We start from the raw sequence: 27,438 nt of genomic DNA on the forward strand, positions 1-27,438 counted from the left end.
GATGAATCTTCACACTCCCTCGTTCCCCTTAGAGAAACTCTGGAAGCTGACATGCCTCCGTGTGGAAACAAGAGGAGCAGGGAATAAAGATTCCCACCTCTCCCGTCAGTAAATTTTTGTTGACCATCTGACTTACTAAGGGAAAGGACAGGGAAGGAGTCTGGAAGCTGGGAATCACTGCTGCAATTGGCAAATCATTACTGAGTATTGACTCTGCAAAGCATTGACTCTTTGCTAAGGAGGACCTTGGGAACACAAACACGAATAAGACCTGTCCCTGCACTGGAGGAGGAGTTCATAGTCAAGCAGAGGAGGAAAACTGTAATAATAATAACTCATTTATTAAGTGTCCTCTGAATGTCAGATGTATTTACAGCTATCTTTTCATTTTAATCCAGTCCTGAGCCTGGTTCTGTGATTAGTCCCATTTGTAGGTGAAAAAACTGAGGCTCAGGGGTTACATGATGTACCAAGGGCATGCAGCTGTATGTGACAGAGCTAGGATTTGAACCTAGATCTTACACCAAAGCTCATAGTCTTTTCACTAGACTTCATTGCCTCTAGGCTTTGAGAAGAGAGCATCTGTGGGGTGTGTTGTGTGTGTGTGTGTATGTGTGTGTGTGTGTGTATGATCCTTCCTCCTCTAGTTATTGGTGGGAAGATTCCCTGGAAATCCTCCTATGCTGGGTGACCTAAAGGAAAGAAAGATAAGACGATCAATGCAGATTGAGAATTCCCTGTGTCCTGCCCTGTGCTGGGGGTTGCTGAATGAGAGCAATAAGATGGAGAGAAGCCAAATGGCTGCTCAGAGGGGTTGTCATAGGGGTGGGAGCCTTAGCTCTACAGAAAAAGTCTCAGGGGCCAAGGCTTCCCAAGGGCTACAGTTTCTGGTTGACCAAACTCACAAGAGCCTGATGTATAAGCCAGAGGTCAGTGATTCTACCTGCCATGAAATAAGCAGAGAAGAGCATGGCTCTGGAGCTGTAGTGCCTGGTGTGAATCCTGCCTCCACCACTCACTAGCTGTGTGATTTAGTGTAAATTTTTCACCTCTCCAAGCCTCGATTTCTTCATCTCTGAAATAGTAATCAAATGATCAATACATGTTAATTCTCTTTGTCACTACCATTTGCAAATTGTTGACTCTGTGCCAGGCATCCTGCTAAGTGCATGCATGCTGCCATTTTATCCTCGCAGATCCCTATGAGGAGGAGTTTGTTGTATCTTCATGTTGCTAATGAGGAAACTGAGGCATAGTGAAGTGAATCAGCAGGACAGAAGTGGCAGAGCAGGGGCTTACACCAAGTCTTTTGACTCCAAAATCAGTGCTCTCAGTCTCCATAGCCTTTTTCAGGGACCAGAATATTCTTGTCCGCCCTACAGGGCTCTGTCTGGTACCCGGATGCCTGTTTGGTTTCAACGAAAGCCCAGCAGGGCAGTGAACCACCCGGAGTTCACCAGGCCCCTCACTGGTCCTCAGTAGAGACCAGGGCCTCCTGAGCCTGGAATCCCTGTGTCTACTGGTGCCTTCCTTGTCTCTCCCTCTGAAACAGCTAGATGAATTCTCCCTTGCACCCCATTTTCTGTGCTGCCTTCTGTTCCCTTCAGATAGAGCACAATGCAATTGATTAGGCTTCTGCTTTCTCAATTTCAATCACATCCTCGCCCTGCCTCCCTGAGATTACAGGCGGGTCACCTTGATTGCGGTTTGCACCGTTCACAAAACTCTTCAGTCGTTTACAAAACCATCTCTCGCCTCATTCACTCCCCCACCTGGCTCTTCTCCTCCGTGATGCGTGGATTTTACTGTTTAAGACTCAGAGGGCAATTTTATTTCCAAGTTCATGGTGGGGGAAGAGGACACCTAATTGACTAATGCTGGGTATTTCGCATGCATCGTCTAATTTGATCTTCACCACAAGGCAGCACAGATGTGTGATTATCCCCATTTTACAAAAGAGGAAACAAGACTCTGAGAGGCTACAACACTGGCTCAAGGTCATACAGGCGGATGGTAGAGCCAGGATTTGAACTCAAAGTCTCATGTGTTCCCCGGGTCATATTTCTTTATTTGAAGGAGCAGCCTGGGAAAGTGTCATATGGACCCAGAGTCAGGACCAGGAAGGGCCTGGTGCACACAGGGCTCAGGGGTAGCTCCATACATGCTGAGGATTGTACTCGTAAAAGTACTAAGTCATTTATTAATTTCACACACATCTACTGATGTCTCCTGTAGGCTGGTCCTGTCTAGGAGGCAGAACAGTAAACAATGACAACACTTAGGGGCAAGGTCAGTCTGGGAGCCAAGTCTGGGGGATTTCTTGGAGTCTGTGAAATAAAAATCTGCTTGATGAAGCAGCCAGAGGGTGAGGTCATCTCCAGCAGAGGGAACAGCATGTGCAAAGGCCCAGAGGTATGGTAGAGTAAGGCCCATTCAGCCTAGGCAAGTGCCAATAATTAGGCATGGGAGGGCTGAGGGTGAAGATGAGGCATGGAAGAAGAGGGACGGAGAGTCAGAGGCAAGAAGTAGGAGGGGGAAAACCAAGGGGTATGGGCTCTGAGTTGTGGGGAAAAGAAAGAAGAAATCTGGGGGACCCAGGACTCATTGTGGGGAATGGAATCTAATCTGGATCCCACTGCTCCAGGACTGAGCTGAGTGGATCCTCTCTCCACTCCAGTAGTTGTCTTCCAGGTACAGTATCGAAGACACACACACACACACACACACACACACACACACACACACACACACACAGCCTGGATGGTCCTGCAGTGATGCTCACACTCTCTCTAGTGGTGACTCTGAGTACTACATCCAAAACTGCAAGAAACTTTCCCCTGGGATGAGAGAACCAGGTCTTTTCAAAAACTTCCCACCACAGGACAGGAGGTATGGCACAGTTCCTGCTCTCAAAGAGGTCACAGTTTCATGGTGATGGGTGCTAATGCGACAGATGCAGGCAGAAAATGACAATAAAGCTATGTGGGAGAACAGGGGAGAGTCCTAACTCAACTGGGCTGGGGGAAGTCTGGGAGGCTTCTCAGAGGAGGTGTTGATTCACGAGAAACAAGAGTAAGAGTAAGAGTAAGAATTTGCTTGGTAAAGAAAGAAGCAACAGAAGGGCATTCCAGACTGGACAGAATTAAGTGAGCTCAAAGGCAAGAAATGAGACTGCTCAGGGAGTTACAATTAGGTAGGTGTGCTAGGAGTGTGAAATTTCAGAGGGGTTAGTGGCTAAAGATGAAGACGGCAAAGGCAGGCATGGGTCTTGTCTGCCACGCACTTGAGCTGGGATCCTAAGCCTTGGGCAATGGGGAGCCACTGAAGGGTTTTGAGCAGGGTAGTAGCAAGGTCAGATTCACTTTTTTTTTTTTTTAGACGGAGTTTCACTCTGTTGCTCAGGCTGGAGTGCAGTGGTACCATCTCAGCTCACTGCAACCTCCGCCTCCCGGCTTCAAGTGATTCTCCTGACTCAGCCTCCCAAGTAGCTGGGACTACAGGCGGGAGCCACCACATCTGGCTTATTTTTGTATTTTTAATAGAGATGGGGTTTTGCCATATTGGCCAGGGTTGTCTCAAACGCCTGACCTCAAGTGATCTGCCCGCCTTGGCCTCCCAAACTGCTGGGATCACAGGTGTGAGCCACCGTGCCCAGCCAGATTCATTTTTCAGAAGGAATCCTTTGGTGACAATGGGGAGGAAAGATGGGAGGGGAAGAGGCAGAAGAGGGACACACCCTTGGACACAAAGAACCATACCAGGTCACCTTCATATAAGGATATGTAGCTTTGACCGCGCCAATGAACCAGACATAGCGATACAAGTTATGGCACCTACAGACATGTCAGTGGGATCCCAGGCTGAGTGCCCACAGACAAACATGTACTGCTTCACACTCAGACACAGAAGTCAGGCCCGCAAGCGAAAGCAAACCGAGGACACACAGTTATCCCCCAGACACAGGCGCACAGCGGGAACTACACAACCCTGATGGCCACAGGAATTCACACACACTCAGCGTGGCTGTCAAGGGCCCGACCCTGCTCCCCTCTGTCTCCCCAGGTCCCTTACCACCTCCGGCAGGAACAAAGCTGACCTTTGCCCTCTGGCCTCTGGCCTCTCCTCCCACACCCCCTGCCCCAGAGGGAGGAGCTGTTTGAAGTCTGGGCTGCAGCTGGGGTTTCCTGTGGCCTAGAGGAATGTGGGAGGACTTGCACGGGGGAGGGGAAAGAGGCTGGCCCAGGAGGAGGGCTAACAGGGCCTGGGGGCCTTAGTCCCCACTGTACCACAATGAGGGAGGCTTCCTGCTTGCATGGTCTCTTGGGCTCCAGCTTTGAGTTGTTCCCATCCAAAGAAGGGGAAAACCAGGGCCATAATGGCTCTAGTCCAATAGGCCTCTTGTTCCTGGATCTGCAGCTCAATAGCTTAGGATAGGCCCGCAACCTCTCTAGGCCTCTGTCTCCCCTTCTTCATACTGGGCTGAACCACCCTCTAGCAGTCCACACCTCCCCTGAGGCAGCCCCAGGAGTAGGGCCAGCCCCAGAACTTCCATATTCAGGGAGGGCCATGCTAGTCCCTACCCTATCCTGCCCTTTCCATGAGGCCCGGGGGCCTGGCTCCAGGCTGCTGGGACCTGTCAGTTATTGTCATTATTAGTGTGACTCATCATCTCTCTTACCATGCCCTTGCCAGTTTTCACAGTGCTTTTACATCTATGTGCTCAGTTAATCTTCTCAACAGCTCTGCTTCTATTTTACACACAGGAAAACTGAGACTCACACAGACTGAGGACATACAAGTAAAATCAAGATCAGGACCAGGCCTGTCTGGCTCCTACTCCACATGGCCTCTCAAACCCAAGGCTCCATAACTTTATCTCCAGACTCTCATCTTTATTTTCTAGGGTCTAGCTACACCACCTTCTGCTTACACTGAAACAAAAGCGGCTGGAGGGAGCTGAGCCCAGAGAGGGATGATTCAGGCGCTTCCAGAACCTGTGTCCTCTGTCTCAAGCCTCCTTTCCCTCCTGCTTGCGAACTGCTGAAGCAGACATGGAGATTAGACACTAGGTGGCAGCAGCAGCCCATGGGAAGACAGCTTGAGTTTGGGGAGACCCCCCCCCCCAACTCAACACAATTTGGAGAGGTTCCACGAAAAGACCAGCCCCACATAACAGGTAGACTCTGCAATGCTTGGTTTCCAGTGATGATCAACACTTTAAGGGCTAACGGAATTCACCCTCACAGGGGAGGGGACGCTTAAGTAGCCTGGGGTGGGAGGGGCATGCTTGGGAAACCCTACCTAATTTCTATTTCCCTCTAACTCATAGAAGCCATGGGCCCTACCAATCTTGCCCTCTGCATCTCATTACTTAACCTCCCCCTCCCATGCTTTTCCCAAACTCCCCTTCATCCCAGCCTACTGGGGCTCTCCACACCCCAGAAACCATCCTATATTATCCCACCCAACTCCCTCCTAAAACTTGATTCAAACTGAGTAGAGTCTTCATGTCCAGGGGCAGAATCTAATGGGTAATGGGGGAAGGGAGAGAAAGGAGGAGGAACCTGGGTCTCTTTCACCCTCCCCAACGCCAAAGTCTGTCTGTCCTATAGGGGGCCAGCTAGGGCAAGGTGCCAAAGCCTCATCTATTTGCGATCACTTCAGGCCCAGGATTTGGAGCTGCAGAATTTCTAATGACTTTAGCCACACTTTTATGAGTATCTGACCTTATATTTCCCATTCAATGAATAAATCTTCGAACCCAAGGTCTAACTTGTCTGCAAGGAGAAGCTGCTCCGAGATGACGGTCTCTCCAGCCGGTCATGGCAGTCCCACGATGCCAAATCAATAGTGTCCCGTTTAGAGCCCTAGACCTCTCCTATTACTGCTGCACACACCCTCTGCCAAGGGTCAATAGAGAGTGCTCCCCAGATCCCATCTTTTGTCCTCTGGGGGCACTGGACTGCCATAGAGAAGGAGCTTGGAAGGAGTGGAGGTGTGGGGAAGATAGTGACCAGGGAGCTGCAGTTGGCAAAATGTCACCAGCTGCCTTTGTCACACACTGGCCATCACCCTGCAAGGCCAAAGGAAGAGTCAGAAACAGGGAAGCCAGAGACAAAGGCACTGCTCTAGGAACTTCAGACCTGGAGCAAGATAGACAAGGCCAGCAGACACAGAGTGTGGAACATCAGACACACAGATGAGGTGGTCCAATGAGGTGGGACTGCCGCAGGGCCAGTCAGGGCCGGCATTGGTAGACACCTAGGACACAGGACAGGACAGCCACTATGCATTATTCATCTCCGAGTCCCCTGCAAGCCCTGAATACCTCAGTTAACATTTGTTGAAGTGCCAAGAAAGGACACACAGACACAGGGAAAGAAGGTCAGTTACAGAAATGGAAGGAATCACAACTGCTTGCCATAGCCCAGGGGTTAAGCTTGTGGGGTTTGGAGTTAGTCAGACCCTGGTTCAAACCCAGCTGGGCTCAACCACTTGCTAACCAGGAGAACCTGGGCCTCAGTGTCCCCATCTCTAAAATGGAAATAACAGCACAATTTTACCACAGCAGTTCAGCCATCTCTGGGGGCGGTAACAAGGCCCTTAGCAGCGCACATTCCCATCTGTGGGATAGGCTAGGCAGGGGGCCCAGGAGCCAGGGGCTGGAGAACAGATGTGACCTGAAGAGGAGGTAGGTGAAAGTGCTGAGCCCAGCCCCCGGCCGCGGCAGGAGGTCAGCACCGTTCAATCTGAATCCTGCTTCCTGACACAACGCAAATGCTCAGCAGAATTCGGAAGAGGGTGTGTGTGTTCTATATGTGGATTATCCAAGACTTCTGAGCCCTCGCCGCCCTTGGACATGTAGGAAAACTGGGTTGCAAGGGCGAAACCCAGAGCTCGGAGTTTGAGAGGAGGGGTCACCGAGTGAGGAGGCAGCGCTGGCTGGGTCTCCCCCGCTGCCCCGCCCCAGCAGGCCTCCCGCCATAAATACTTGCACTTTACTCAATAAGAAACCTTTTCAGAAAAGGATAACGTCCCCAGATTGAGATAGCCGGTCCTCTCCTCCGTCCTCTCCTCCTCCCATTTAACTGGGACGCCCCAGAAAGTCGCAGCCCCTTTGGCTAATCCCCTGGTTCCCTATTCCACTCCCATTCCACTCTCAGACCCCGCCCCTTCACTCCCACTCGCAACCTCCGCTCGATCCAGAGCCCCCCGGTGGAGACAAGGAACACGGGGACCATTTGTAACTCTTGGGGAGGATCTGCGCCCGTTGGTAAACGAGGACGCGCCCCAGCCAGACGCGCCTCAGGCGCGGGGTCCCCGGGGCTCCCGGCCGCGCCGTCGGAGCAGCAGCGCGGCCCCCGCGCGCCGGGAGCGGCCCGGGGGCGGGGATACAAGTCCCGGCGTGCCGCGGCGCGCGCTCCCCCTAGGGGTTCCGGATGGTGAGCGGCGAAGGTAAGGCGACGCTGCAGAGGCATCGGCGGCGCGGCCGGAACGGAGAGAGCAGGAGGAGGGGCGAGGGCGAGAGACGGAGGGAGAGCGAGCGAGGCGACCCAGACGACAGACAGCGGGCGGGCGGCAGAGCGCAGAGCGAGCCACCCGCCAGGCTGCGCTCAGCCCGCTCGCAGGGGAGGAGCAGAAGGCAGGAGGAGGAGGAGGAGGGGAGGGAGGGAGAGATTGGGGAATCAGCTACCACACCAAAAGCCAGCGTCTGCTTTCTGTCTCATTTCCTTTTCCCACCCAGCTTGGAGACAGAGAAAGGCAGAGAGAGCGAGAAATAAGACAGTCTGAGAGAAGCAGACAGCCAGAGAGAGGGGAGGGAGGAGGGCGGAGGAAGGAGGAGCAGGAGGACTACCGGGGGCGCGTTCCCTCCAGGTTTGCAATTGGGGGGTGGGGGCGGGGGTGTCAGGCTGGGGAGAGTGTGTGCGCGGCGGGAGGCGAGGGGAGCGCAGAGAGAGCGAGGAGTGATCGAGGTGGGGGGCGCCGCGGGAGCAGGGGGAGGCGTGTCCAGCGGAGTTACGCGGCGGAGGAATGTGAGCCGAGGCGCGGAAGCCAATGCTGTCAGCGAGGCGGCGCGGCTCAGGGCTCCTCCCACGACTCCTCTCCTCAGCAGCGGGCGCCCGCGTCGCTGCCACCGCGGGAAGGACAGGACGCCCCCTAAACCCCTCGCCTGGCTCGGACCACGGAGCCGGCAGCCCAGCACTCCGGTGAGTAACCAGGCGCCTCCTCCCAGCCCCAGAACCCCTCTGGGACCCGGCCGCGCCCTGCGCTCTTTTTGTTCAGCCCGACGCAGCGTCGGGGGGGCCGCGTCCCCGGCCGGTCCGCTGGACCCGGTGGCTGCCGGTGCCCGCGGTGCGGATCGCTTTGTTTCCACCGCGGGCCCGCGGCTCGGCTTGGCTCGCGCTCGACAATCCCTACACGGGCCAGCGCAGGCCGGGACACCAAAAGGGCGTGAGGGGGAGCCCGTGGACAGGGGAAGGGTGGCGGGCAAGGGAGGGGGTGGGTTCTCGGGTTTCCTGGCCGCCCCGCGGCTCCCCGGCTCGGGGCGAGGTGCGCGCCCAGCGCTGCCGCGCGCCCCTCCTCCTTCCCCCTCCCTCCGCCTTTGGATTTAAAACTGCAATTTGCTCTCCAGCTTGCTGAGAATGTGGGGGGGGGAATGAAGGGGGGACCGTGGGAGCGGAGAACAAGGCTGGATTTTAGGATCGGCGCTGGGAAAAGGGGAGACTGCGGAGGGAGGAGCCCCTCCCCTCCAACCCCCAAATCCCTAGGATCCACTGGCTCTCGGGGAGTTGAGGGGCGGGGACCTAATGACCCGGAGGGGGTGTGGGGCGGAGGAGGGATTTGGGGGCGGCTAGGGCTGAAGGGGTTGGGCCGCGTGCCCGGTTACCTGGCGAACAAAGTCGGCTCACTTTTGCATAAATAAATAAATAATCGCCTATCAATGCGTTTCCTCTGGGGCTCTGATTGAATCGGCCCCCTCTTCCCCAGGGGGTGGGGTGCTGAGTGACAGCTGTCAGCCCCCTAGGCAGGGAGCTGGGGTGAATTGCTGAATCTCTGCTTGCTGGTTGAGGGCGCCTTCCCCTGCTGGGTCTGGGTCCCCGGGCAGAGCCAGAGGGGCAGGGGGCTGGCTCTGAGTCTAGGAAATAACCTTGTTTCCTGTTCTACAGGAAAAGGGACAGCAACCCAGAGTTTGGGGGCTGGGGATGAGGACTGATGGGAGCTTGGGGGGGTTCCCCAGCAGCCTGACCCCCCAGCCTCCTGCCAGGCGAAGGGGCCAGCTGAGGGAGGAAGGATGTGGGCCTTGCTGGCCGGAGGCGGGAGCTGGGGCTGTCCCTGAGGCGGGCAGCGGGCACAGAGCGGGAGGAGGGAGAGAGAGAAGCGGGGGCGGGAATTCTCTACCGCAGACCCTGGGGGCCAGGGCCAGATGTGGAGGGGTGGGGAGTCTCCCCTCCCTCCCAGCTTGGGGGCCCTGGGGCTGGGCTGGGAGGGGCTGAGCCTGGTGCCCTCGGTTCTGCACCAGTGCCTGACTGGCAGGGCCAGCTGAATTTGGGCCCAGGCGTCACCCTGGGAGGCAGGGCCGGACTGCACCAGCCTGGTCCCTGAGCACAAGGAGGGACCCTTGGGGGGCCTGTGCCTGTCTGGCTGGGCAGGCGTTTCCCGCTGGACCAGTTGGTGTCAGGCGGGACTTGGCCCCAGCTCCCTGGGCAGAGCTCAGGGTGTGAGGACAAGCTTTGCCTCCGGGTCAGGGTGGCCACATTTTGTCCGCTGCTGCTGTCGCCGCCGGCTGGGCGGTGGCATGTGCCCGGGCCTGGGCAGAGTCCTGCCAGGGGCATTTGGGGTGTTTCTATTGTTGGCTTGTTCCTGTTCCGTGTGGCCCGGTGTGTGTGACTGTGTGAGCTGGGACTGTAAGTGAAAGATTACCAGTCTGTCTGTCCCCCAGCCTGGCGTAGGGGGGTGCAGGCAGGCTGGGTTGTGGGGGGACCCCCCAGGTGGCATGTGCATGCTGCTTGCCATCTCCCTCCTTTGAGCAGATGTATATTTATTTTTATAGTAATGGAAAATCAAACTGGATAGTAAGTTGAATTCATTTTTTTCTCCTGCTGTGTCAATAGTTGGAGTAATCCCCAGAGACTGGTGAACTTCTGGCCCCAGAGCTCCCACTCTTCAGGGGTTGCAAAGACCAGTGAGGGCATGAGCTTTGGGGGACCAGTGGCCACCAGCCCAAACCAGTGACTTGTCCTTCTTCATCCGGCTTTGGGGCAGATGCCCAGGTGGGCAGGCATTGCCCCCTCCCCAGGAATCCCCCACAGCCCAAGGTGTAGCCCGGCCTTTCTAGTCTGGTCAGTGCCTAACTGCCCAAGCCCTCAGGGACATTCCCCTGGTGGGCTCTCTCCTCCATCTGGGCTCCCGGCCCACGTGCTGATATTTATTTTCTGTAGTAAAATCCATTTTTAATGCCGTTACTTTTGAAATAATATAGAGAGAAACAAATGTGATGTGTTTAAGTTGCCCTCTGTGAGTTTTTAATGTGATCTATGGCTGAGGTAGTGATGGAAGGAGCTGTTGGGCTTGGAGAAATTTGGTGTCATAAAGAAAAAGAGCTAGCTGTTTATTATTGTTGCTGGGCTGGGGGGTCTGGAACAGGGTCGTGGGGGCAGGGAGCCCCTACCACCCTCAGGCGCTGTAAATGGACAGCATAGCTTCTCAGTTTCAATGCATGAGGATTCTGGGGTTATTTTGCATTGCTCCCCAGCCCTTGATGGGGCCTTTGGGGAAGGGGTTTGGGAGCTGGGGGGCTTTGTTAACCCCCACTGCATGTACTTAGATCTGGGCTGGGAGGCTTCTGGAACCCCCTGCTGAGCTAAGTGGAGGTGTACAGTAGGGAAGTTGGACTTGGACTCAGAAGATTAAAAGATGGGGTCTCCACCTGATTGCTATGGTTGCGCTGGAGGCCTGAGGGGCAGACTGCCCCTGGCAGAAGACATTTGGGTAGGGGGAGCTGTTCTGGACTGACAGAGCCCCAGAGGGACATTGTTGTTCTCCAATCAGCCTGGAACACTGACTTTGAACCACTCCCTCCTCTATGCTTCTGTTCCCCATTGGACAGGGGCTTCCTCCAGGCAAACCTGATCTCCCTCATTTCCCCCTTCCCCTCTCTGTCCCACCCCCAGGTCAACTTCAATTTTTTTTTTTTTTTTTTTTTTTTTGGTTTGTAGAACACAGAGCTCTGTGTCTCATGCCAGCCACCCAAGACCAGGGGGTGCCATGCCTGCGTACCAGATGCCCAGGCCCTTCTGGTCTGGCTTGGTGAGGTCAAGCAGACTCACTATTATGGGATGGAGCCCAGCTCTGTCTCTGGGTCCCCTGGGTCTTTTGGGACAGAGTGGGGAGGCGGAAGCCAGGATGGAGTGGAGCTGGGGACTATGGGAGGAAGCAAGGGTAACATTGTTGCTAATGCCAGCAGATGGGCCCCCCCACAGGGAGGGGGTGGGGGCATGGGGAGGAGAGACCCACAGCCACATGCATGGTGAAGAGAGAGAAAGATGGAGACCAAAGCCAGTGATGAGAGTGAAAGAGAAAACAGGCAAGAAGAGCTGGGATTACAGCCCCTGGAGGTGGGGGCCGGGGACCAAGGAGGCCTGGGAATATACCACTCCCCACCCTGGAGCCAGAGAAGAGGCAGCACTGAGGGCCTCTCACCCAGGTTCAGATTCTGGGGTTGTTTTTGGAGGAGAGACAAGCAGATGTTTGGGAAGAGGGAGAGGGACAGGTGGGGGTCGGGGAGAGAGAGAGACTCTCACAGGAGGAGGGAAATGAGGAGACAGAGGGATTCCAGGGTTTTCGACAAATGCTTCTAGTCCCAGGGTAGCATCTCCCCTCTGCCCTCCCCAAATGCCTGGAACACAGCTGAGCTTTTACTGGGACCTGGGGGGGGCGTGGCCTGTGGCAGGTACTGCACACTACAGGTTGTCAGGTGCTCTGTGCCAGAAGACACCCAGGTTATAAAAGTGGGAAACATTAGGGTCCCAGAGTTGCCAAGAGCATCATCCAGTTGGACGCCCCCCACTTGTTTGATAAGAGAAAGCCAAGTCTAGGGAGAGGAGCCACTTGCCCAGCATGGGGGTCACAGATACCTTTGGCAAGGCCAGGCTGGGATCTGGGCTGTCTGCACTCCACCTCACTGTAGTTAGAGAATTAGAACAGCTGCAGGGGGCCTCCTGGGAGCGGAGGGGGCTGGAACCTGGGGAGAGAAGCAGGCGGGCACCCTTGTGGCCAGAGCCCCCCCAGGGGAGGGGGAGGCGCCGCTGCTGCCGGGAGAGAGAGGGAGGGAGGGGAGAGAGGAGGGGAAACAGTGAGTCAGGCTTCCAAGAGCTGAGGATGAGAGAGCCAGAGCTGGGAGGGAGAGGGCAGGGAGGGCTGCTCAGAACGGGGGAGAGGGAGGGGGCCCAACCAGGGGCAAGGAGAGCTTGAGAGGGAGGGAGCCAGCCCCTGGCCCTGGCCCTGGCCCAGTGGAAGGGCTGTGTGGAGGGTGCAGCCAATACGGACTTTGCCCGTGGTAGGTCAGGAAGGAGCCTGATTCTGCCCCTGCAGCATCTCTTCTTTCCTCATTTATGATCCTATCCTTGGGTCTCAGGAGGGATGACTGTGTCCTCCCATCCCTTCCTCTTGGGCCTCAGTTTCCCCATCCATTGTGGGATTTGGACTGTGAGCTATTGGAGAGGGAGTGGGGGACAGGGATAGAGTAGCCAGGAAGAATGTTGAGGGATGCTGTCTGAAGCTGCTGGCTTTGTGACGGGGGCGCTGTCACCGGTGCAAGGTAGGGTACTGGTCTCTGCGTTCATGTCATGACGGTGGGTACTGGTGTTGGGGGGCGTGGGCAGGCGGTGCGTACTGGGATGCACTGTATATATGTATGTGTGAGGTGCTAGACTCAGGATGGCCAGTGCCTAGACAGGGCCAGGGTCACTACATGGCCACAACCAGCCTCCACCGTTGTGGGGGTGACACTGGTTTGATCCCCCCATGTCCCTATGGGTTGATGGAGGTGGGAATGGCCCCAGTGCAGTTGGCAAGAACAACCCCTCGTGCCTGGAACTGGGACCAGAGCAGGAGGGGTCCCCAGGGACTGCCTGGAAACGAGTAGGGAAGGAGCCCCCCTCCAGCCCAGCTGACAGGAAGCCCTGGCTCCCAGCCCCTCCTTCCCCCAAGGCCTGGCCTCTCCTGGCCCCTCCCTCCTGGATCCCAACATCTCTTCCATTGGCCAGGGGATGAGGAAGGTGGGCATCGAGGATCCCTCTCCTGCAGGGCCTGGCTCCAGGGGCAATGGTGAAGTGAAGTGAGGGTAAAGTGAAGGCTCTGGCCTCCCCTCTCAGCCCCCTCCAGCCCCTTCCAGGCCCCCCTCCAGCCCCCCTCCACACAACCATAAAAACCCCAAATGCAATGAGGCCCTGTTTCTCCTCCTCTTCTGCTCTGGGGTCCTTGGCCTGGGAGCCCAGGGAGGGCCGTTCTGCAGCCTGGCTGCCCCGAACTCCAATTCCAGCCCAGGCTGCCTACTGAAGCTTCCAGAAAGCTGCAGCTTTCTGCACCCCTATCCCCCCCCTGAGCAGGAGGAGGGCCCTTGCCTGACTGGGGAGGGTGCACTTGGGGGAAGCGAGTGGGCACCCTTGGAAGGACTAACACATACAAGCAGACACGATTGGGTGGTTGGGAACGATGGCAGAGACACCACACAAAGACCAGACGGAGAGAGACGGACAGATGGACCTGGGACAGGGAGGACGGACAGACAAGAGGTGCTGGCCCAAGAGAGGAGGAGGCAAAATGGAAGACAGAGAACTTAGAGGACAAGAAGGGAGACAGGTGACTGAGATTTGAGAAGGAGAGAGAAATGGGGAGGCTGAGAGACAGGAAGAAGACTAAGAAAGGGGAAACCCAGACAGACAGAGAAGAGAGGGAGGGAAGGGAGGGAGGAGAAGCCTGGAGGCTAACAAACCACAACAGGGATTTGATGAGAAATCTGGAAGGTGTTTTCTCCTCTTCCCCTCCCCAAAACCCCCCAGGCAGCCAAGTCTCCATTCCTTCACCCCAGCTCAAGCCTCCAAGCTGCCTAAAGAGGGCTCCAGGGAGAAGAGCAAGAGAGGAGAAGCCGCCAGAGCCCTTGCTTCCCTGCTCCCTCTTTTCGTAGGGGAGGGGTTGCCCTTGAAGAGCTGGCCAGCGGCCTGAGCCTCCCACCAGGTTGCAGATTCAACTCTCCCCTGTCTTGGGAAACCCCTCACACTCACCTGGGGAAATGTCCCTTGTATAAATGCAGCCCCCATTGGGCCACACCTGTCTACCAGGCTGCGTCTCTCTCTGTCTCTCTCTCTCACACACACACACCACACTAAACACACCACTTTTTCTCACACACACACATTTGTGAACATGTAAATCTCTACCCGCACACTCATTCTACGTCTCACGAACATAACTTGGGTGACACACGCACCTTGGTGGCCTTCTTCCCCATACGGTGTTGACTCACAGGCCCTGTCCATGGGTCTCAGGACCATGTTATCACCCTCACACATACAAGTGGCATCACACCAGGAGCACAGAGAACCTGCCCCTGCCACCCGACTCCCCACCATACTCTGACCCAGCCTGGCAGGGTGGGGGAGGCAGAAGGTCCCTCTGCAGTTGGTGAGAGCCCTTCTGGAAGGCCTTTCAGGGCCTGGGCTGGACACCGAGAAATGCCCAGCTGGGGTTGGTAGTGGGGAGCCTGTCTCAAAGTTGGTGAGGCATGTGTCGTATAAACATGTGCTTGCCATGTTGCAGGTAGAAGGATGGCGAGTGTCATACATGGAGTGGGGGTAGAAGAGACCTGGGTGTATGGGAGATAAGAAATTATGGGTGTGACAGGGAGCTCCAAGGTGTGTGGAGTGTGTGGGTGTATGTGTGAGAGTGACTTGTCAGGTATGTATGTGTGGATGCACATTTATGTGATAGGTGTGTGTGTAAGATGGGTGTGTGTAACTGTGGGTTTTGCAGGGTGGGGTATGTGTGATGGGGGTACATAGACGAAGGTTTAAGGGCATGGGGCAAACTGCACTGTGAGGGTGCAGTGGCAGGCATGCATGTGGGAAGGTGTATGAGTGCGTGTGAGTGTAGGGACTGTGCAGATATGAGGGTGTAGTTCAGGTGTGAGGCTGGGAGCCTATTGCCTAGATTGGAGTGGTGTTTGCTAAGGCCTGAGTGCTACCTGAACAGGAACATCCAGCACAAGCATGTGGGAAGGGGCCCCTGGCCTGGAAGTTGGGCACTGACCCACACAGATGCACAAGGACAGACATACCCGCCCCTGTCCTCCCTCTTCCTCTCTCCTGGCGTCAGTGGTTTTTAAAGGAGCCTCTGTGAGGACTGTTTGCTGTGCAGTTCCCCCACCCCCAGCCTGTGTCTCTTCAAACACAGTGATGCCCTCCAGGCAGCTTTGTGGAGGCTCCTGCCTCGACCATCTGAAGGCAGATGGGTGGGCTCAGATCTGCTGCTGCCCCCGGAGCGAGGAGGCAGCTCTGCTCCTTGGGCCTGGGCACAGGCTGAGACAGATGGACTGCCTGTCTCAACACCCCCGCACAGGCACCCCATACCATAGGGGTTCTAGCGGGTAGCCCCCAGTTAGGCCCCGGAGTGAAGGCCAGGACGCTGCCCTTCATTCTCCCAGAGGGGCATCCCCCCTAACACACACACACACCCTGCAGCTCCATCACCTCTCTGGGGCACAGGGACTCAATTACAGCTCCCAACACCTTCTAAATAGACGACTGCCCCGTATACACACTCACAGCTCTAACACCTCTAAAACACAACTGATCCACCTACAACACCCAGCCCACACACTTCCACACACACTCTACATATAGACACCCCCCGACATCCAGCTACCTCACATGCACACACCCCCAAACACACAACCACCACATGATTACCCACACACCTGCAACACCTCCCCAACACCAGGAACCCGGTTACAGCCCTCATACCTGCCCACGCATGGACCATAGCCCGTGGCACATCTCTGATATCAGAGACCCATTCTTCCCTTCCCACGTACAGAGGGACCTCAGGTCTCTAACACCTCCCCAGACCCTTGCAGGTACCCAGTTAAAATCCCAATAACCTTTCCAGAGACACTCCCCAGCTCCTCCCCAAAACCACAGTGCATCCTCCACCCACCACAACACCTTTCCAGGCACATGTTCACAGCCCTAGTACTTAAAACCCAGATTTTTATGATCCCCCAATACATCCCTAAACACCCCAACACACACACACACACGCACACACACACACACACACACACACAGAGCTACCGCACCCTCAGCATATCAACCGCCTATCCAACCCCAACACTTTGCCAGATACACCCAGGACCCAGCTACAGCCCTGCTACCTTCCCAGTGACTCACACCCTCAAAGCCCTGACACCTCCCCAGACACACACACTCTGCCCACAGCCCCCACCATTTCTCCCAACTATAGCTCAGCACTTCCCCAAACACTGATATCGTCTCCTATACCTTTCCAAACATACAACCTTCCCCTACAACACACATAAACTCACTGCTTCAAACACCCACTCAAACAAGAACACCCTCTGTAGCCACAACATTTGCCTCAAACACACAGAGACATGGCTTCAGTTATAGTATATCTCTAACAGATCAGGCCCTGAATCTTCTAATACCTCCTGAAGCTTGCACGTGCACATGCGCACACTGCCCCCTGGATCCCAGCACCTCCTCGACAGGCAGTCCTAAAGGCCCGGCCCCACCACTCCCCAGACGGTCTCAGCTCCAGTACTTTCCTCAGCCACCTAAGGGCCCGGGGACACCCCTACACCTCTCCAAACACCCCGATACCACACCTATACACAAAGACATACAGCCTCAGGGAGTCACAACCCTGCACCCATTCTGTGCTCTGCCTGCACCCCACGGCACCCTGTCACATACCCCGCCTAATTCTTCTGCAACCCTCACTCCCACCGTTGGCACATTCCAGCACACCCTCTCCCCCACCTTGTTCCCCTAGACAGCCTCAGCCTGTCACACACATTGCTCACTCTTGTGTGCTCTCTCTCTCTCTCTGCTGCCCAGGCCTCCCCCTCTTCCCAGAGCCTCCTCTGCCTGGGGAGGCATCTCCACCCCTTCACCGCCCCAGGCTCTTCATTCCTGGACAGTGAGGCTGGACATCTGGTTCAAAGCTGCCCCACCCAAGACCCTGTGCTCTGGGCACCCTGGCCTGGGCTTGAAGGTTTGGGGCACCTTTGGGGTGGGGGCAGAGCCCGTTGGCACCTGGTCACCCTGGTCTTTCAGCCAGGAAACTCTCAGTACCCAGCCCTGCCCTGGCTCTGGCATGTATGTGGGAGAGGGGGGCAGGGGGAGTTGCCCCCAGCCTACACTTTTCAAGTGCTTGCCAAATCACTGCCCCTCCCCAACCCCTTGGCTCACCTGAGAGGGACATGGGGCCTGGGGCTTCAGGGAGAGGGATGGGGAAGGTGCTGGATTGACACTACCCCCTACCACCAAATCCAGGCTGCAGGGCTTGGTCTCCCTGGGAGTCAGTTCCGACAGTGAAGGTTACTTTACTAGATGCATGATTTTAAACGGAATCTCCACCATCTGTTCCACCCCCTAATTACAGATGCACAGAATCCGCCTCAGAGGGCAGCATGAGGGGAGTGATTTAGAGGCTGAGCTGCTTCTGCCTGCATTAGGACTGGGGAGATAGGGGGGCTCTGGGTATTGCTCACAGCCCCCAAATCCCTTCTCTTTCCTAGGGGTCCCTCGTGCCTCCTCTCTTGCTGAGGGAAGGCTCACAGAAGGGCTCCACTGACGCCCAAGACCCAAAAGAGGAGGCAATGGCAGTGCTGTGGGAAGGGTCCCCAAGACATCGCCTGTGTCCCAGTCCAGCAAGTCCTGGGATGCAGGCTCCATTAGGGCCTTAAAAAATTCAGTGAATCGATCTCCTGCCTGCCTCTTGTGCCCTGGGGAGCCGCAGGCACTGGCTTAGTCCAGCTGTCTGCCCACCCTGGAGGGTAGCAGGAATTGGTGAGATAGGGAGGGGTTCGGAGCAGAGGTGGGGCAGCCAGGTTCTGGCAGCAAAGCCCACGGGCAGGCATGCCAAGATCCACCGGGGGTGTTTGTACATATGTGCCCGTCCGCCCTGGCGCAGCTGGCGTGCCTGACCCCAGCTGGAGCCATAGCTGTGGGACTGGGGCAGCACCAAGGGCCAGAGGGAATGGGCCGGGGCCTGGGCCTTAGAGGGTTCTGAGGGACACAGGGCTACACCCTGAGAATGGGACCATCTTTGCCCATGGACACCAGGGACCTGGGTCCCAGCCTGCCTGGGGGTAGTGGTGGCGGCAGCAGTGGGCACACTGCGGTAGACTCTGGAGCATTCACTGCAGGGAGAGAGGGAGAGAGGTTGGGCTGGAGGAATTTTAAAGATTGCTGCAGGCAGGAGGGTCTCTGGAACCCTGTGGAGCGGGCAGTCATGCAGAAGTAATCCTATCGCTGCCTGCCTGGAGGAGTGGAGGGGGAGGGGAGGGACGGAGCTGCTCCCCCTTCCCCACCTCAGCCCCTGCCCCAGCCAGCCCTGGAGGGAGCCCGGGACCCTAGGGGTCTTCCCTGAGGAGGCACCGTGTCTTCTCCGTTCCACCGAGGCCTGTGCCCCCTGGAGGGGCAGCACCGCAGCTGTTGCTCAGTTCCTTGCTCTGGGTTTTATAAATAATGCAGCTCGGAGGTGGGGCCAACTCTGCCCCTGGTCACCTTGGGTCACCCAGTATGGCACCTCCAGCTGGCAGTTCTTTGGCAGAGCCCCTCTCCTGTCCAGCCTGTGCCTCCTCATCTGCTGTGTGAGCTTGGGCCAGGGGCCCAGCCTCTGTGAGCTGGGCCCGAGGTAGAGGAGTATGGAAGAACCCAGAAACCCTGGTCCTTTCGTCCCACCCCCCAGCCCTCACAGGTTAACCGGCAGCCGACTCAGCCAATCCAGGCTGGAGAGGGATGGCCTGTCTACAGGGCCTCCTCCGTTCCGGCCCCTCCATTTTGCAGATGGAGTAACCGAGTCCAGAGGGGCGCAAGGGTGGTTAAGGCCAGCCAGCTGGGGAGCCCCCTCCTTCCTGCCCCATTCTGCTGTCACTCAGGCTCTTCTCAGCCTCAGCTCAGCTAAGCTAAGAGCAGGGCCTGGGGGGGGAGGGCGGGGGATGTTTGGGAAAGTGGTTGCGGCTGAGAGGTTGCCATGGCGATGCTGCAGGATGCCGAGCTGAAGTGGGGGTCCTACAGGGTCTCTGGGGCCCCCAGCTCTGCACCCCTGTGGTCTTCTCCTCCCCATCTCCTGTCCCCCACCCAGATGTCTGTCAGGCGGCTCTGGTGACAGGCTGGGTGGGTGACAGGTGGTGCAGGTGATGGGCTGGGTGGGTGACGAGCTGGGTGGGTGACAGGTGGTGCGGGTGCGAGGCAGGCAGGTGACAAGCTGGGTGGTGACAGGCTCTGCGGATGACAGGCAGGGGGTGTGGTTGGCGAGGATGCTGTCTCCTGGCTGGTGGCCTGTTGCAGCCCCCTACCCTCATGCGTGTGCACACATATAGACTCTGGGCTCAGAGCTTGGGGCTAAGATACTAATGAGGCTTATTACTCGTGGAGGGGCAGGTGCCCAGGCTTACTAATGAGAGGCGTTTAACGAATAGGGGAGACAGCTGGGGGGCTTCAAGGAATTGGTCTGGCCCTTCTGGGCTGAGACCCTGGGGGTCCTGATCTGGCTCAAGGATGAAGCTGGCATCGCCTCCAGCCAGGTCAGGGATCCCTCTTTCCACTTCTCCCTGGCCACTGGATTCATGTTAATACTAACCACAATTATGATCGCTACCACTGTTCGAGCACTTATTATGTATCAGGCACTGTGCCAAGGCCTTTGCATGCATTTTTTCATTTCAGCTCAACAGTCCTAGGAGGAAGGCACTATTACCCCATTTTACAGATGGGGAATCTGAGGCAGAGAAAAGGAACAGGACTTCATATAACGAGTTACCAGTGCAGCTAGGACATTAATCTGGGTCTATGTGTCCCTAGAGCATGTCCTCTTAACCGCCTCACCAGTAAAACTCAGATGTTGGTGCAGACTCCAGATCCTCTCTCAGGGACTGGAAAATGGGCATGTGGTGGAGGGTAATCACCATAAACTCTTCAGCTCTGACTTGGGTGGCTTTGAGGACTCCTCCAGGTAGCTGCTGTGACCTTACCCTATCTGGGCCAGATTCTGGACAGAGGGCAGGGCTTAATGCTAAGGGGGCTGAGCCGAAAGGGGGTCGCCTGGGATATCTGAGCCACTTTCTGCGTTGTGCAGTAGGAAGGCTGAGGCCCAGCGAGGAGCAGTCACCACCCAAGGTCACACACCCTGTGAGCTGTAGGGCCCCATGGGATCCCAGATCTCCTGGCCTCTTGAAAGGGTAGAGCTGGGTGTGGTGCCAGAGCTGGGAGGCTGCCTCCTCCTGGGCCCACCCACCAGCCTAGTTTCCTCCCTGGGTGTTGTGAGCCCCCAGCTTCTGGGAGGGTGTAGGGGTCTGTTGGCAGACTCCTTAGGGCCATGCCCTCTCCCCATCAATCTGAGCCCCTAGTGTCAGTTGTGCCCCTCCCTTTGGAACCCACTGGGGTGGAAACTCCCTGGCAACAGCTGATGGATGGGTTAGGGCTTTGACATTGGCCTGGGGCCACAGCATGGCCCTGGAGGGACCAGGCTGGGGCTGGGGAGTGGGTGTTGGAGGGGAATTTAAGGGAGAAGAATTAGGTTCATAAATCATGGAGCATCTCGTTTCTCCTCCTCAACCTTAATCTCTTAGCAAACCTGCTCTCCAACTGCTCATCCAAGGTGCTGAGGGTTGAGGGAGCCCACCTGCCCATTCCCCACTCCCTCCAGCTGATGCTCATCCCCTCCGGAAATTGCACCCTCCCACAAGAAAGAAAGAACTGCAGCCACTATTGCTAGGCAGCACTAACACAAGTCCAGATGACTGGGTTTTGCCTCTGACTCATTGTGATGAGTAGGGCGGAGGGCTTCACTGCCTCAGTTTCCCCAACTTTGGACCTTAAATCCTCTCCTGGTGCCTGTCAGCCCAGCCAGGAAGGAGAGCTAAGACCAAGAGGGATTTAGCAGATACCGGACACACAGCCTTGTCCTCAGACCCCTAGGTCTGAGAGGATAAGCAAAACCCTCACCTTGAGAGCCCTCGCACTTGGAGGCGAGGTGCAGAACCCAGGCTGGGTGTGTGCTGAGGGGTGGGGGGCGGGTGGTGCTGGGTGGCTGGCCTGGGAATACTTTCTTAAGCTAAGGCTGGGGCTTGGGGGAGGCCAGAGGTAGGGTAGTGGTTTGCCTGGGGGTGCTGGGGAGCCATCTTTGGTTGGGAGGTATGGGCCTGGAAGGGTCTGGCTTTCCCACAGGCCCAGGCAAACAGTAGGTTGGAGTTGTGGGCCTCCCACCCCCAGCTCCCCAGGGAACCCGCTGCTGCCTGGCCCCAGGGACCCAGGCATCCTGGCGGGTGAGGGCGGGTCTCCAGCAGGCGCCCTGCCAAACCCCGCAGCCTGCTCACCAGGAATCTTGTTGCTGAGAGATGGAAAATCCCAGCCGGGCCTGCAGCTCATCCCTCCCCTCCAGGAGAAGGAGGGGCCCAAAGAGTCCTTCCTGCACCCCCAGCTCTCATCTCAGGGCAGGGCCCTCCTCAGCAGTGTGTGGGGCAGGGGGCCCAGGACAGGCCTCTAAGGCCCAGTCACATGTCCTGGAGCCCTGCCCAGCCCACAGTGGGCACTAGGGCACTCTGGAGGCAGAATGAGCCTGGTGCAGCAGAGGAGGGGGTGGGGGTGCTGAGGCCAGAAGGCAGCCTGGGTGGGGGCCGGTGCCTGGCCCTGGCCCCACTGGCTCCCCCAGGGTGGAGGGTGAAGAGTTGGTTCTCTCCTTGGACAGGAAGACGAATGATCCCATTATGGGAGTGTGATTTTATTCCACGTGTCACGGAGTCTGAGATTAACTTGCTCACCAGTCTGTGACAAACCCCTCACACCCAACACACACACAGACACAGACACACACATATCCTTGGTCTCACAAACATCACACAGACAGATAAGCATCTCTATACTACAACACATGGCATAGTCTCCCATACAGAAACACAAGCACACACTTAGATACACCGAGGCCTAGACCCACAGTCTCAAAAACACAATCTGCCTTCACTCACACCGAGGCCGCATAGACCCACAAATGCAAACAGCAGTCCAGCAGGATGCTGGCACCCACTACTTAGACATGCATTTAGTCTAGGACACACGTAGACACCCACAAAACCAGACACCGCCATGCAGATAGGCATAGATCACCAGCCACACACACTGAGACAAAGGCCCAAAACATATAGAGACAAAGACAGGCACAGACACACAGCCGGTGGTACTCACACAAGCACAGGCGTGCACACCCGGGCACAGACAAAGACAAAGAAATGCCCAGAGGTTTTACTGTGGACAGATGTAGAGGCGCACGCACATCTGGGCCTCCTCCTCGACCTCCCTGCCTAGGGACATGGTAATCTGGCGCCTGTGGCTCCAGGGAGGACTCTGAGGAATCTTCTGCTCTGTCAGAACCCCCCACCCTGGGCCCAGGGCCAGCCCCCACCTCTGGCACCAGGCCTGTGGTCAAGGCCATGGCAGCTGCACCCTCAGCAGAGCCCTGACACCTCTTACCTATGTTCCCCACTGGTCACACTCGCAGGGACACCATTTCCTCATGCACATGTTCACAACAGCCCCCCATATATAGTTTCTCACTCACTTGCCCCTCCGTGTGTCTCCTCTTGTCTTTCTCAATGACTCCCTCCTAGCGGAAGTGCACAACCTCCATCATGTACACATATGGCATCCTGTGCACACACACAGCCTTACACACACACTCATACATACCCAAGCCCTCATGGCATGCGTACACAGCCCCCTGACAAACACACACATGTACATGTTTGCATACTTCCCTGCCTTCTCACACAGGCCAATTCACAAATGCAGCACACACGTGTCCTCACCTCTTCTTGCCCATGTACACAAACACACACACACACACACACACACACACACACTGAGAGCCTCCCTCACACCATCATTTTCCTTCCTCTGTCTCTCATAAACACTGTCTCTGCCAAGAGCGTGGCCTGCTGCAGATTAGCTCTGACGGTATTTGTTACTGCTCTTCACCATGTCCTTGCCCTTCCTGGCCTCAGTCTCTCCCCGTCTACCTCCGGCCCTGCCTACTGTGGCCTTGTATTCTTTTGTCATTTGTCTGTTTAGTCAGCAGGTCTATACAGAGCATTCACTGATTCATTCAACAAATATTGATTGAGCATTGATGAGTTAAGCCCTGGGGATACTGTAGTGACCAAGATGGACATGAGCCCTTCCCTCACAGGGCTCTCAGTTTTGTGACCAGCCTATTTGTTGCCTGTCTCTTCCAACTCCATTGTAAAGTAACCCTTGATCTTGGATGTTGAGGGATGTGTAGGAATTCATAAGAGGAAGCGTGGGAAGGGTGTTCCAGGCAGTGGGAATAGCGTATGCAAAGCCTGGAAGTGAATCAAGTGTGTTATGCTGGGAAAGCGGAGGGACATTCACAGACCAGAGGAGACACTGCAAAGAGGCCAGAAGGCAGATGTCACAGCGTGTAGATATCATGCCTTGGGGCTTGAGTTTTATCCAGTGGGCTACAAGGGGAAATCTTTGGTGGCAGGACCAAGGGAGGGAGAGACTGGAGGCAGGGAGGCTAGTTGAGGGGCTTAGGAAGTGCAGGTGGGAGATGATGGTCTAACCTAGAAGTGGTGAGTAGGATGGAGAGGAGATTCAATTAGAGTTAAGGATCAGTGGGGTTCCAGTTCCTGAGCTGAGTGACCTTAGGAAAATCATACAGCCTCTATGAGCAGGGTTCATCGTGCAAGGATGGGGCAGTGCACCTGTTGGGCTTGTAGTAGCTGCTCAATAAATGACAGCCATTATTGTCAGTTATCACTTGGACATGGGGGGACATCAGATGAAGAGATTTACTGAGCATCTTCTGAGAGCTGGGTACTGTGCCAGCTGCTGGGGCCCAGACTCTTTTCTTAGTGTACAGAAAGCTCACCTGATAACCATATCACGCAGACCGCAGAGAGGGAGTCTTCACCTTCAGCTGCACCCCAGAAGCTTAAAGGAAGTTGTCAGGGTTCTGGGTGGCTCATGGAGGAACTGGTATTGAGCTGGCTGGTAGAATTTGGGCAGGGAGAAGTTGGGGAAGGAGCTTCCAAGCAAACTATGTGAACAGCAAGCCCGAGGGCAGGAACTGAGGTTGGTTGAGGTCTAACCAGTTGCTGCATAGGACAGAAGGGAAAGTTGTCGGATGGGCTTATGGAGGTGAGGCCTCAGTGGCTAGCTAGGCTGGGAGGGGGCAGCGTGGAACTGAGCTGCCCTCTGAAAATCCAGTGTTGTAGCGGTGACATGGAACAGACCCCTTAGAGAGCTTTAGGTTCTCCTACTAGGTCATTGGGAGACCACAAACAAAATGCCTTGTCCTCCCCGGCCTCAGTTTCCCCATCTGTGCAGTGAGCCGATTAGTCTTGTGTAGGAGGGAATTCTGGCATCACGTCCTAGGGGTTGGTTGGTCTAGCCAACTGGGTCAGGCATTTTCTGGCTTGGGATTCTGGGCCTCAGCAGGGCTTTCTTCCAGAGCATCCTAAGCCAAAGAGTGGAGGAAAGTGAGGGGTCCTCAGAGATGGATTTTGGGGCACTCCAAATGAGGGGCTAGGGGCTCAGCACAGAAGTTGGGGGGTCTTGCCAAGACCTGACTCCAAGCCCCAGAGGGGACCCAGAAGAGAGGGCCAGGGTCCCTCCTTTCTTCTGCCCTGACCTGTATGGTGGTAGATGTGGGCCATGTGTTTAGGAGGGCCCAGTGCCCAACCCCTGACCTAGAGGGTGTCAGGACTCTTCCTGCCCACTAGGGAGCAGGGCTTGGAGTCCCCCAGGGATAAGGAGCCAGGAGGCCAATCTTGGGGTAGCAGAGCCAGGTGGATGCCTGTGGGTAGCTGGGCTCTGCCGTTGATATTTGGGGTTGTCGGGAGTTGTGGTATAAGGCAGGTTTTGGTGACACACGCCCCCAGCCCAGGCTGCCCTGAATCCTGGCTACAAGGGGCCCGTTAAGCACCTCACCTGTGAGGTGGGGCTGGGAGAGAATTAATTTCCTGTGCTATTTTAATTTTGCTGTATTTAATCTGCTGTTTATTTTAATTAATTAATGACGGGTAATCGCCTATCATAACCTACTGCTGCTGGCTCCTCTTCCTTTTCGAATGGGTCGAAGGTTGGGCCAGGTGATTGCTGGGTTAGCGGTGGGGGAGAAGGAGGTTCTTGGGGGCCTGTCCCTCTCCCCTTCTGCCCCTCTCATCCCAGGGGTCCTCCCCACCGGGTTCCTCTCCCATCTCACCTGTGGCTCCTCCTTTCCTTCCCTTTTCTCACCCAGGTCTGCTTCAGGGCCTTGGAAGTAGTGACTGTGGCAATGAGGGGCCTGACCTGAGGCCCCTGCCTATCTCTCAATAAACAGTATTTTGATGTCATAGGATGGTGGTTGGAAGGATGAGGAGCTTGCCTTAGATGGTGCTTAGGCACCCCTGGGGAGACTTTTGAAGTTGGGGTCAGTTTTTAACAGCAGCCCCTTTCCCCTCTCCCCAACCCCAGTGCCCAAACAGCATGCCCATCCACATTTTCAGGACTGTGGGACACCAGCATGTCTTAGTATCTATGGACATATCCGTGGGTATGAGTTCAGTTATTCATTAATCCCTAGGACAGACCTCCAGGGGGATTATCCCCTTGTATAGAGGAGATCGCTGAGGCTCAGAGAGGCTAAGTAACTTGCCCAGGGTCACACAGCAACTAAGCAGCAGGGCCTGAATTCTGGCCACAATCTGATTGCATGGAAAGAGTTAACAGTTGGAGGGAGGGGAGGGGAAGTGGCTTGAGGACTAGGGTGGGGGGATTAGGACAGAAGACTGATTAGGTCAGGAAATGGGGTCCTCTGTCTCTGGAGGATGTGGGGAGGAGGAGTGGGTCCCTGCCACAAGGGGCTTCCCGAAGGTGTGCGGTCTCTGCTACCTCTTCACGTTTCCTTGTGTGTCTTCAGTTATATGTTTGGAACGGGCTTTGTCACTAGCTCTGTACCCTACCACGGGGACCTTTCCAGAGCTAGGTGGAGCTCAACTTTTATTTATTTAACAAGCACGTATATAGTGTTTACCATGTCCCAGATACGATTCCAACTTTGTAAATAGATCTTCACTTAATTATTATAGCAGCCCTTTTATTAGTGTCTTTGTTTCATATATCAGAAAACTAAGGCATAGAAAGGTAAAGTGACTTGCCCAAGGTCACACAGTCAGTATGTGGTGGAGCCGCCCTTTGAACTTGAAAGGCTGGGATCCAGAGTCCTTGTTTGTTCATTTGTTCGTTCTTTTTTTTTTTTTGGTTTGAGACAGGGTCTTACTCCTGTCACCCGGGGTTGGAGTGCAGTGGAGCAATCACGGCTCGCTGCAGCCTCGACTTCCCAGGGTCAGGTGATTCTGTTCTCAAGTAGCTGGGACTACAGGCGTGCACCACCACGCCTGCCTAATTTTTTGTATTTTTAGTAGAGGCAGGGTTTTGCCATGTTGCCCAAACCGAGTAGCTGGAATTACAGGCGCCTGCCACCACACCCGGCTAATTTTTGTATTTTTAGTAGAGACGGGGTTTCACCATGTTGACCAGGCTGGTCTCGGACTCCTGACCTCAGGTGATCCAACCACCTCGGCCTCCCAAAGTGCTGGGATTACAGGCATGAGCCACTGCACCTGGCCTGTCCTGCCCCCTTGTTGCCCTAAGTAGGAGATGGGAGCCCTGAATTCCTGGGAGACAAGGCATCGCTGGGGAGCCTCTAGTTTAGGTCGAAGGGGAGACCTAGCCCTTCCCTTCCCAACACTAAGTTTGATGGGGTGATAGGGCAGGGTGCTATGGGGGAAACAGGCAGAGTGTCAGGCTGTGCCTCCCTAGGAGTGTGCCGATCAGCAGTTCAGAAGCCTCTATAGAACACAGCTCACCCTGCTACAGTGCTGGCCACCAATGGGAGAGGGGGAAGGGTTGGCCTCAGAGAGCTTGCTGCCCAGCTAACTGGAAAAACAAGGCAGATACGTCCATTCTCAACAGCTGGATAAAACAATAAGAGAAAAACATTGCAAAAAACATCATGTCATTTAAAGAATTTGGGCTTTGAATCCTGCATGTCCTTAGTTACTTGACGCCTCTCTGAGCCTCAGTTTCCTCACCCATTGAGGGGAAATAATAATGGCACTGATGCTATAGGGTT

The 27,438-nt window shown here is 55.8% G+C and overlaps 1 protein-coding gene across 3 annotated transcripts in view; it reads left to right on the forward strand.

Moving 5' to 3' along the window:
- The first annotated feature begins 8,107 nt into the window (after positions 1-8,107).
- AHDC1 (AT-hook DNA binding motif containing 1) overlaps positions 8,108-27,438 on the forward strand; it is a 74,409-nt gene continuing 55,078 nt past the window's right edge. For 2 of the 3 annotated variants that reach the window (XM_017856403.1, XM_017856406.1), the window contains exon 1: positions 8,154-8,207. The gene's annotated coding sequence lies outside the window, so the exon portion shown is untranslated. Of the gene's footprint in view, positions 8,208-27,438 lie in introns of all 3 variants that reach the window. The other variant, XM_017856405.1, reaches the window with a different exon arrangement.

The sequence above is a fragment of the Rhinopithecus bieti genome, unplaced genomic scaffold, assembly GCF_001698545.2.
Source record: "Rhinopithecus bieti isolate Rb0 unplaced genomic scaffold, ASM169854v2 scaffold_41082, whole genome shotgun sequence".
NCBI lineage: Eukaryota > Metazoa > Chordata > Mammalia > Primates > Cercopithecidae > Rhinopithecus > Rhinopithecus bieti.